Source organism: Saccostrea echinata, unplaced genomic scaffold (genome assembly GCF_033153115.1).
Source record: "Saccostrea echinata isolate AGI-Se365-2 ecotype Australia unplaced genomic scaffold, CSIRO_AGI_Sech_v1 ptg000054l, whole genome shotgun sequence".
NCBI classification, from domain to species: Eukaryota; Metazoa; Mollusca; class Bivalvia; order Ostreida; family Ostreidae; genus Saccostrea; species Saccostrea echinata.
The window spans coordinates 69675001-69685491 of record NW_026889803.1 but is presented as its reverse complement, the minus strand read 5'-3'; the positions used below and the strand labels follow the sequence as shown (position 1 = coordinate 69685491).

Genomic DNA, 10491 nt, shown 5'->3' with positions numbered 1-10491 from the left:
CTAATTTGGAGTTTTATCATCCTACCACCTACAACATTGGTTGTTGTCTTTTGAATGAAATAAAAAGAATTCATATAGTTTGATAACTAATTGTTGATAAGCTTTGGTCTACCTTCAATCTTTCCTTCTGGCTTTCCTTTCAAGTCCTCTTCTTTTCCTTGCTCCATACAACTTGTGGATGAGACAGGATCTGAAAATTTCATTTGTTCTTTTGAAGAAATCATTCATCAAGCATGAGAATCAGTTAATTATATTTTCACCATGAATATAGTTCAAACAATATTCTTTACATTAATTTCATTGCATAAAGTTTAAACCGAAACCAAATCAAAAACTCTAATTGGAGTTTTCTCATCCTACCAACTACCACATTGCTTGTTGTCCTTTGAATGAAATTAAACAGAATTCATAAAGTATGATAACTAATTGTTGATAAGTTTTGATCTACCTTCTATGTTCTTTTCTTGCTTTTCTTTCATCCCCTCTTTTCCAGGTTTAGAGAGTTGAGATTCATCTATTAATTAAATATAGTTTAACTTGAAATCTTCCTCATAATTATTACTTACTCATGTTTCTAAGCGAAGAAATTATTTGTTTTGGATCATCATTGTATGAAAATCTAATGAAGTAATCAGTATGTGCTTACATTATTCTGTTCTTTCAGTGAGAATTAAGGGGTAAATATATTAAGGTTAGGATTGAGGTTAAGATTAAGATTAAGGTTAGGGTTAGGGTTAATTTGATATAATGGTTTATGTAAAGATTTAAGTTTGGTACTAAGATCACATACAAAGTATGACTTGAGATTTAAAAGAAAACAGATTTACCACGGAATATATATATTTTGTGAATTAATTTTCACTTTAATACAGTTGACGTAAAAAAGTTTTCAAGAGAATTGTCTATTCCAATAAATTCCCCTCATGGACAAAGTCAATATTTCATGACTCATATTATCGGGTCAAGAGAAGATATTTATTTATTTGCATGTTTCATTACGCAATTTTTACACTTCGGATCAGGGTCTTCACTGTGACCTTTTCAATACGGTATTACTTATATCTTCAACTTAAGTCATTTTCTCTTATTTATATCTCTAATTTTGATGATCGTTAAAACTAGTTTATTTCTTATTAAATCGGTCATTTTTCAACCACATATTGAAGTTTGTTCTCATTCTAAGAAAATATTTTAATCTCCAGCATTAAAAAAAGATTCCTTTTCCTCTATTCCACTTACCGGGTTCTTCGACTTTCTTTGACATCTTCCTACTGTCTCGTTTAGTAAAATGGCGGCTCAAACCTACAAGTATGCACGTGACAATAAAAATAGAAATGACGTAAAGGTTCTAGAACTCTCTATGGTAAAATATCTATCACTAAAACTGGACCTACAATTATCACGTGATTTTTTTTGGCATTGACAAGATGCAACTGAGTTACAATAAAAGCCCCATTACCCTACCCCTAACAAAGAGTAAAAGCTGCATCAATATGCTAATAAACATTCTTTAGAGTAAGAGTTGTACCAAACTGCATAATAGAAAAGAGGGGTTTGGGAGCGGCAGAGAATTATTCTTGTTATACGAAATGAAATTATTATTTTTTTTTATTGTAACACTTCCTTCCTTGTGATTTCAATAATCTCTCTATATATCCAAACAAATGATTTCGAAGCAAGCTTTGGACAAAAGGGTATAAAATCTCAATATATACTAATATTTGACTCGAAAAGATCTGTAATTAATCAGCGACTTTCATCTTAAAAAAATAATAAAAAGAGCTATAAAATGAACGATCCCATCGGGAATCGAACCCGGCACCCCTTAATCTGAAGTCCGCTGTTCTACCTACTGAGCCAAAGTGTATGATGGAAATGACAAAATAAACTTTAATAGTTTCGCTACACAAAGTATTTAAATTAGAAAAACAATAACCACGCCTACTGAAATCACGTGACAGAAAGTGACATTGACGAGATGGCTCCGGAGCAATCTTCGTAAAACCCCCTATACCCTAACCCTAACCCTAACCCTAACCCTAACCCTAACCCTAACCCTAACCCTGTTACTTCTATTCATGACATGACAAGAAAAGACAACTCAGAGAGATGAAAAAATCCACTTTAATCTTTGTACATTAAATTGACAAGACATCAGCTCCGTTTAAAAACTAGTGCAGGCCACTAATTATTTCATCACATAAACCTTTCGCTGTGTATAGCGTGGTCCGCTGTAGACGCACTCGCAGGCTTTGTGTATAGGATGCCATCCGCAACAGGTGTGAAATGCTTAGGTCAACACTTTGAGCGCGCGCCGACTTTGAATAGGGTAAGCGCATAGTTTCACAGACAGTGGAAAAAAAGAAGACGTGAAAAAGGTAGGCCAAATAATTCATCGTTAGGTTATTAAGATATTATTTAAAAATGAATATTATTGTTGCGAAATTGAAGTTGTATATAATGTAAAATTAACATACACGTGGAATCTTTAGCGAGACACAAATTTAGCCATTTCTTTTAACCCCAGGGTTACATAAGATATTTGCCTTTTTTGGCTATTTTTTTCCTCCTTATAAATCATTTTGTATTTGATAAAACAGAAAAAAAAAAAAAATAAAATAAAATAAAATAATCTTCATTACACAGGAATAATCGAAAAATCAAACAAATATTGGACCTCTGCTCAGAGGTACATAGCATTTTAGGTGATTTTTTTCTAGGTCCCAACAAATATACATTTTTCTTGTATTTCTTAAAAATACAAGAAATAAAAGTGAAATTAGGCTTTCTTTTCCTTCGTCTAAGTTAACCGTGCAAATATAAAGCAACCAATTTCTATTTGATATGTAATCGACAAAAATAAGGACATGTCTGGTGTCGCGACATGTCCAAATCACTGAAGTCGTTCTTAATTTGTTGCGACATGAGTTTACGACTAACCGAGCATTGCGAACAAGTAGTAACATGCTATGTTTTGTAAAGTTCTCACATACCATGCATTGTTGCAATTAAATTAGAACATTTCAATCTCAAGATATTTCAAGTTGAAAACGGTCAACAAATCTCATTCTGTTACTTTTTAAGTACAATCTTTGGTTTTAATTAAAATCCATGTTTTCACCCTTTCTGGCTACCTGCACTTTAAAACTCTCTCATAGTCTTATTGTCCGTTTTCTTACCTTTCCAACGACACCAAACTCGTCTTAATCCGATAATAAATAAGAGAGTTATGAGCTTCGGAAAATTCCACTATTTCCTTTGCTATGACTTCTATCCATGACTTTCACTTTCACTTTCTTTGACCTAATTCCGGCATGACCTAATTCCGGCAACTTCGTTTTCTGCCCATACCCTAACCCTAACCCAAACCCAACCCTAACCCTAACCCTAACCCAACCCTAAGCCTAACCCTAACACTAACCCTAACCCCCACTAATCCTAACCCTAACCCTAACCCCACTAACCCTAACCCTAACCCTGACTAACCCTAACCCTAACCCCCCACTAACCCTAACCCCACTAACCCTAACCCCCACTAACCCTAACCCCACTAACCTTAACCCTACTAACCCTAACCCCCATTAACCCTAACCCCCACTAACCCTAACCCCCACAAATCCTGACTTTAACCCCTGCAAACACTTACTTTTCGTTTTTGGCTCATATCTTTCGACAGACTGCTCCGATGTTAACGTTCTGGGTGTCGTTGGAAAGGTCTTCAAGAGCTCTTTACGATGATGTCATGAACGTGTCAGTTCAGAGAGCCAAAAGTTGAATAACAAGCGATTTTCTTGATATGCTTGCAAACGGCAGAAGATCTTTATTTCGTTATGGATTTTCAAGTTCCTGGGCTTGTCAGAAAGCTCTTGACAACGTCTATCCATAGCCATAACGGTCAGAACAATTTACGACTTTTCGCGAGGCTTCCTAGAGCAAATATTGCCTAGGTGTACCCACGCTGCTGAGACATACATCTTTCAACCCTCGCAACTTTTTTCGTCTTTAACCTTTAATAACCATCTTCACGTTGTTGACAGAACTTGCCAAGACCTTTTCAATGACACCAAGAGTTTGTAAATCGCATGAAAACGAAGAGAGATACGGACCTTTCAATTTGGCGTCAATTTACCACCCCTTCTGAGCAGTTTTTGGTCATTTCAGAAAGAAGGATTGAGGTAAGCATTTCAAGACCTACTTGACCTTTCATGGGAAGAGAAGTTCCCTTTCCTCCCAAATTCTCGACTTCCGCCGACGTCGCCTTCCTGTCCAACTGGAATTACAGCACATTTTCTTCAAATGCCCATAGGTTGCATGCCCTTGAGGCACTGAGGCTGAGCTTTGGTATGTGGATTCCTTGACCTCTACACAACTTTCGAAATACAAATCATTTGGGGGTCTAGCTCGCACCCTTTTCCAGTTAGAAGCCGAAAAAGAACTTGGTGCAAAACGGAAATTCGCCTTCATTCCCAGCCAAATCCCTTTTCTCGGCACTTGAAAAACTCTCATTGAGACTTCCTCAGCAACGTCCAGGTTGTCGAGATCTGACCACGATAACCCGTCCAACCCCTCTTTCAAATTTTCGAAGACTTTGCTACATTTTCCTCCTCTTTAGTCTTTCATATCTTAAGAGAGAGAAACTATTTTTGCTTACTCTTTGTGGCTTCTAGGAGTCCCTATCGAGGTCTATTACTGACATAAATTTGGTGTTTCAATTTCCTTTACTGTTACTTCTATTCATGACATGACAAGAAAAGACAACTCAGAGAGATGAAAAAATCCACTTTAATCTTTGTACATTAAATTGACAAGACATCAGCTCCGTTTAAAAACTAGTGCAGGCCACTAATTATTTCATCACATAAACCTTTCGCTGTGTATAGCGTGGTCCGCTGTAGACGCACTCGCAGGCTTTGTGTATAGGATGCCATCCGCAACAGGTGTGAAATGCTTAGGTCAACACTTTGAGCGCGCGCCGACTTTGAATAGGGTAAGCGCATAGTTTCACAGACAGTGGAAAAAAAGAAGACGTGAAAAAGGTAGGCCAAATAATTCATCGTTAGGTTATTAAGATATTATTTAAAAATGAATATTATTGTTGCGAAATTGAAGTTGTATATAATGTAAAATTAACATACACGTGGAATCTTTAGCGAGACACAAATTTAGCCATTTCTTTTAACCCCAGGGTTACATAAGATATTTGCCTTTTTTGGCTATTTTTTTCCTCCTTATAAATCATTTTGTATTTGATAAAACAGAAAAAAAAAAAAAATAAAATAAAATAAAATAATCTTCATTACACAGGAATAATCGAAAAATCAAACAAATATTGGACCTCTGCTCAGAGGTACATAGCATTTTAGGTGATTTTTTTCTAGGTCCCAACAAATATACATTTTTCTTGTATTTCTTAAAAATACAAGAAATAAAAGTGAAATTAGGCTTTCTTTTCCTTCGTCTAAGTTAACCGTGCAAATATAAAGCAACCAATTTCTATTTGATATGTAATCGACAAAAATAAGGACATGTCTGGTGTCGCGACATGTCCAAATCACTGAAGTCGTTCTTAATTTGTTGCGACATGAGTTTACGACTAACCGAGCATTGCGAACAAGTAGTAACATGCTATGTTTTGTAAAGTTCTCACATACCATGCATTGTTGCAATTAAATTAGAACATTTCAATCTCAAGATATTTCAAGTTGAAAACGGTCAACAAATCTCATTCTGTTACTTTTTAAGTACAATCTTTGGTTTTAATTAAAATCCATGTTTTCACCCTTTCTGGCTACCTGCACTTTAAAACTCTCTCATAGTCTTATTGTCCGTTTTCTTACCTTTCCAACGACACCAAACTCGTCTTAATCCGATAATAAATAAGAGAGTTATGAGCTTCGGAAAATTCCACTATTTCCTTTGCTATGACTTCTATCCATGACTTTCACTTTCACTTTCTTTGACCTAATTCCGGCATGACCTAATTCCGGCAACTTCGTTTTCTGCCCATACCCTAACCCTAACCCTAACCCTAACCCTAACCCTAACCCTAACCCTAACCCTAACCCTGACCCTGACCCTAACCCTAACCCTAACCCTAACCCTAACCCTAACCCTAACCCTAACCCTGACCCTGACCCTAACCCTAACCCTAACCCTCACCCTGACCCTGACCCTGACCCTAACCCTAACCCTAACCCTAACCCTAACCCTAACCCTAACCCTAACCCTAACCCTGATCCTGACCCTAACCCTAACCCTGACCCTGACCCTAACCCTGACCCTAACCCTAACCCTAAACCCGGGTATATCTTGGGTTAAACCCAGGTATAACCCGAGTTAAACCCGGGTATAACTCGGGTTAAACCCGGGTATAACCCGGGTTAAACCCGGGTATACCCTGGGTTAAACCCGGGTATACCCTGGGTTAAACCCGGGTATACCTAGGGTATACCCGAGTACACTGGTGTGCATACTCAGCATCATTTGAAGTTTACTTAAATGACCTTAATTTCAATCAATATGTTCTTATTGTATAATTTAAAGGAATATATCCTAATTAACCATTGAAAATACACTTTAAATTACCAGGTACTATTGAAGAACATAAAAAAAATATACATAAACTTTGTCCTCTTAAACACAAAAAATTCATTATACTTCCGTAAATTTTTAATGCAAAAATAAGGCAAGATTATGCATTACTTCCTTAAAAAAGATGCCGTTGCTTACTCAAACAATACATGATAATTAGCAATTAAAAAAATCAAATGAAATATTACCTTACATCAAGAAAATCACCCATTAAAAACACAACAGTGTATGAACGTCCAAATCGAAAGAAATTCTGCAAGAAAACACCTACTTTCACAATGAAATGATTGACAATCACGTGATAAAATAGGCGGAGTCCCGCAATCCCGCACCCGCAACACGTCAAAGTGCCCTTACCCTAACCTAACCCTAACCCTGATCCTGACCCTAACCCTAACCCTGACCCTGACCCTAACCCTGACCCTAACCCTAACCCTAAACCCGGGTATATCTTGGGTTAAACCCAGGTATAACCCGAGTTAAACCCGGGTATAACTCGGGTTAAACCCGGGTATAACCCGGGTTAAACCCGGGTATACCCTGGGTTAAACCCGGGTATACCCTGGGTTAAACCCGGGTATACCTAGGGTATACCCGAGTACACTGGTGTGCATACTCAGCATCATTTGAAGTTTACTTAAATGACCTTAATTTCAATCAATATGTTCTTATTGTATAATTTAAAGGAATATATCCTAATTAACCATTGAAAATACACTTTAAATTACCAGGTACTATTGAAGAACATAAAAAAAATATACATAAACTTTGTCCTCTTAAACACAAAAAATTCATTATACTTCCGTAAATTTTTAATGCAAAAATAAGGCAAGATTATGCATTACTTCCTTAAAAAAGATGCCGTTGCTTACTCAAACAATACATGATAATTAGCAATTAAAAAAATCAAATGAAATATTACCTTACATCAAGAAAATCACCCATTAAAAACACAACAGTGTATGAACGTCCAAATCGAAAGAAATTCTGCAAGAAAACACCTACTTTCACAATGAAATGATTGACAATCACGTGATAAAATAGGCGGAGTCCCGCAATCCCGCACCCGCAACACGTCAAAGTGCCCTTACCCTAACCCTAACCCTAACCCTAACCCTAACCCCTAACCCCTAACCCTAACCCTAACCCTAACCCTAACCCTAACCCTAACCATGTTGGAAAGCAAAAAAATATGCTCTCATACTCATTAAGTAAAATAAATATGAATAAAGAGTAAAAAACCTGTAGAAAACCAAAGTAAAACCCATCGTATACCTAGGTTTCACAATAATATTCACCCTGTATCACGGCCAAGTTTTCCCTGGGTTATACCCGGGTTTAACATGGGTTAAACCCGTGTATATCTTGGGTTATACTCGGGTTTATCATGGGTTAAACCCAGATATATCCTTGATTATACCTGGGTTATACCCGGGTATATCCTGGGTTTAACCCTTGATTATCCTGGGTTTAACCCTTGATTATCCTGGGTTAAACCCGGGTATATCTTGGGTTAAACCCAGGTATAACCCGGGTTAAACCCGGGTATAACCCGGGTTAAACCCGGGTATACCCTGGGTTAGACCCGGGTATACCCTGGGTAAAACCCGGGTATACCCTGGGTTAAACCCGGGTATATCTAGGGTATACCCGAGTACACTGGTGTGCATACTCAGCATCATTTGAAGTTTACTTAAATGACCTAAATTTCAATCAATATGTTCTTATTGTGTAATTAAAAGGAATATATCCTAATTAACCATTGAAAATACACTTTAAATCACCAGGTACTATTGAAGAACACAAAAAAATATACATAAACTTTGTCCTCTTAAACACAAAAAATTCATTATACTTCCGTTAATTTTTAATGCAAAAATAAGGCAAGATTATGCATTACTTCCTTAAAAAAGATGCCGTTGCTTACTCAAACAATACATGATAATTAGCAATTAAAAAAATCAAATGAAATATTACCTAACATCAAAAAAATCACCCATTAAAAACACAACAGTATATAAACGTCCAAATCGAAAGAAATTCTGCAAGAAAACACCTACTTTCACAATGAAATGATTGACAATCACGTGATAAAATAGGCGGAGTCCCGCAATCCCGCACCCGCAACACGTCAAAGTGCCCTTACCCTAACCCTAACCCTAACCCTAACCCTAACCCCTAACCCCTAACCCCTAACCCTAACCCTAACCCTAACCCTAACCCTAACCATGTTGGAAAGCAAAAAAATATGCTCTCATACTCATTAAGTAAAATAAATATGAATAAAGAGTAAAAAACCTGTAGAAAACCAAAGTAAAACCCATCGTATACCTAGGTTTCACAATAATATTCACCCTGTATCACGGCCAAGTTTTCCCTGGGTTATACCCGGGTTTAACATGGGTTAAACCCGTGTATATCTTGGGTTATACTCGGGTTTATCATGGGTTAAACCCAGATATATCCTTGATTATACCTGGGTTATACCCGGGTATATCCTGGGTTATACCCGGGTATATCCTGGGTTTAACCCTTGATTATCCTGGGTTAAACCCGGGTATATCTTGGGTTAAACCCAGGTATAACCCGGGTTAAACCCGGGTATACCCGGGTTTATAACCCGGGTTAAACCCGGGTATAACCCGGGTTAAACCCGGGTATACCCTGGGTTAGACCCGGGTATACCCTGGGTAAAACCCGGGTATACCCTGGGTTAAACCCGGGTATATCTAGGGTATACCCGAGTACACTGGTGTGCATACTCAGCATCATTTGAAGTTTACTTAAATGACCTAAATTTCAATCAATATGTTCTTATTGTGTAATTAAAAGGAATATATCCTAATTAACCATTGAAAATACACTTTAAATCACCAGGTACTATTGAAGAACACAAAAAAATATACATAAACTTTGTCCTCTTAAACACAAAAAATTCATTATACTTCCGTTAATTTTTAATGCAAAAATAAGGCAAGATTATGCATTACTTCCTTAAAAAAGATGCCGTTGCTTACTCAAACAATACATGATAATTAGCAATTAAAAAAATCAAATGAAATATTACCTAACATCAAAAAAATCACCCATTAAAAACACAACAGTATATAAACGTCCAAATCGAAAGAAATTCTGCAAGAAAACACCTACTTTCACAATGAAATGATTGACAATCACGTGATAAAATAGGCGGAGTCCCGCAATCCCGCACCCGCAACACGTCAAAGTGCCCTTACCCTAACCCTAACCCTAACCCTAACCCTAACCCTAACCCGGCTCAAACCTACAAGTATGCACGTGACAATAAAAATAGAACTGACGTAAAGGTTCTAGAACTCTCTATGGTAAAATATCTATCAGAAAACTGGACCTACAATTATCACGTGATTTTTTTTGGCATTGACAAGATGCAACTGAGTTACAATAAAAGCCCCATTAGCCTACCCCTAACAAAGAGTAAAAGCTGCATCAATATGCTAATAAACATTCTTTAGAGTAAGAGTTGTACCAAACTGCATGATAGAAAAGAGGGGTTAGGGAGCGGCAGTGAATTATTCTTGTTATACGAAATGAAATTATTATTTTTTTTATTGTAACACTTCCTTCCTTGTGATTTCAATAATCTCTCTATATATCCAAACAAATGATTTCGAAGCAAGCTTTGGACAAAAGGGTATAAAATCTCAATATATACTAATATTTGACTCGAAAAGATCTGTAATTAATCAGCGACTTCCATCTTAAAAAAAAATAAAAAGAGCTATAACATGAACGATCCCATCGGGAATCGAACCCGGCACCCCTTAATCTGAAGTCCGCTGTTCTACCTACTGAGCCAAAGTGTATGATGGAAATGACGAAATAAACTTTAATAGTTTCGCTACACAAAGTATTTAATAA

At 36.8% G+C, this 10491-nt stretch overlaps 1 long non-coding RNA gene across 1 annotated transcript; it reads right to left on the bottom strand.

Annotated features, from left to right (window-relative positions):
- Positions 1-456: 456 nt before the first annotated feature.
- LOC133171805 (uncharacterized) lies at positions 457-8608 on the bottom strand. Its single transcript, XR_009718872.1, has 3 exons — positions 8574-8608; positions 1240-1302; positions 457-514 (listed from the first exon to the last, which is right to left on the bottom strand). It is a non-coding gene; the product is annotated as an uncharacterized LOC133171805 (long non-coding RNA).
- Positions 8609-10491: the final 1883 nt, after the last annotated feature.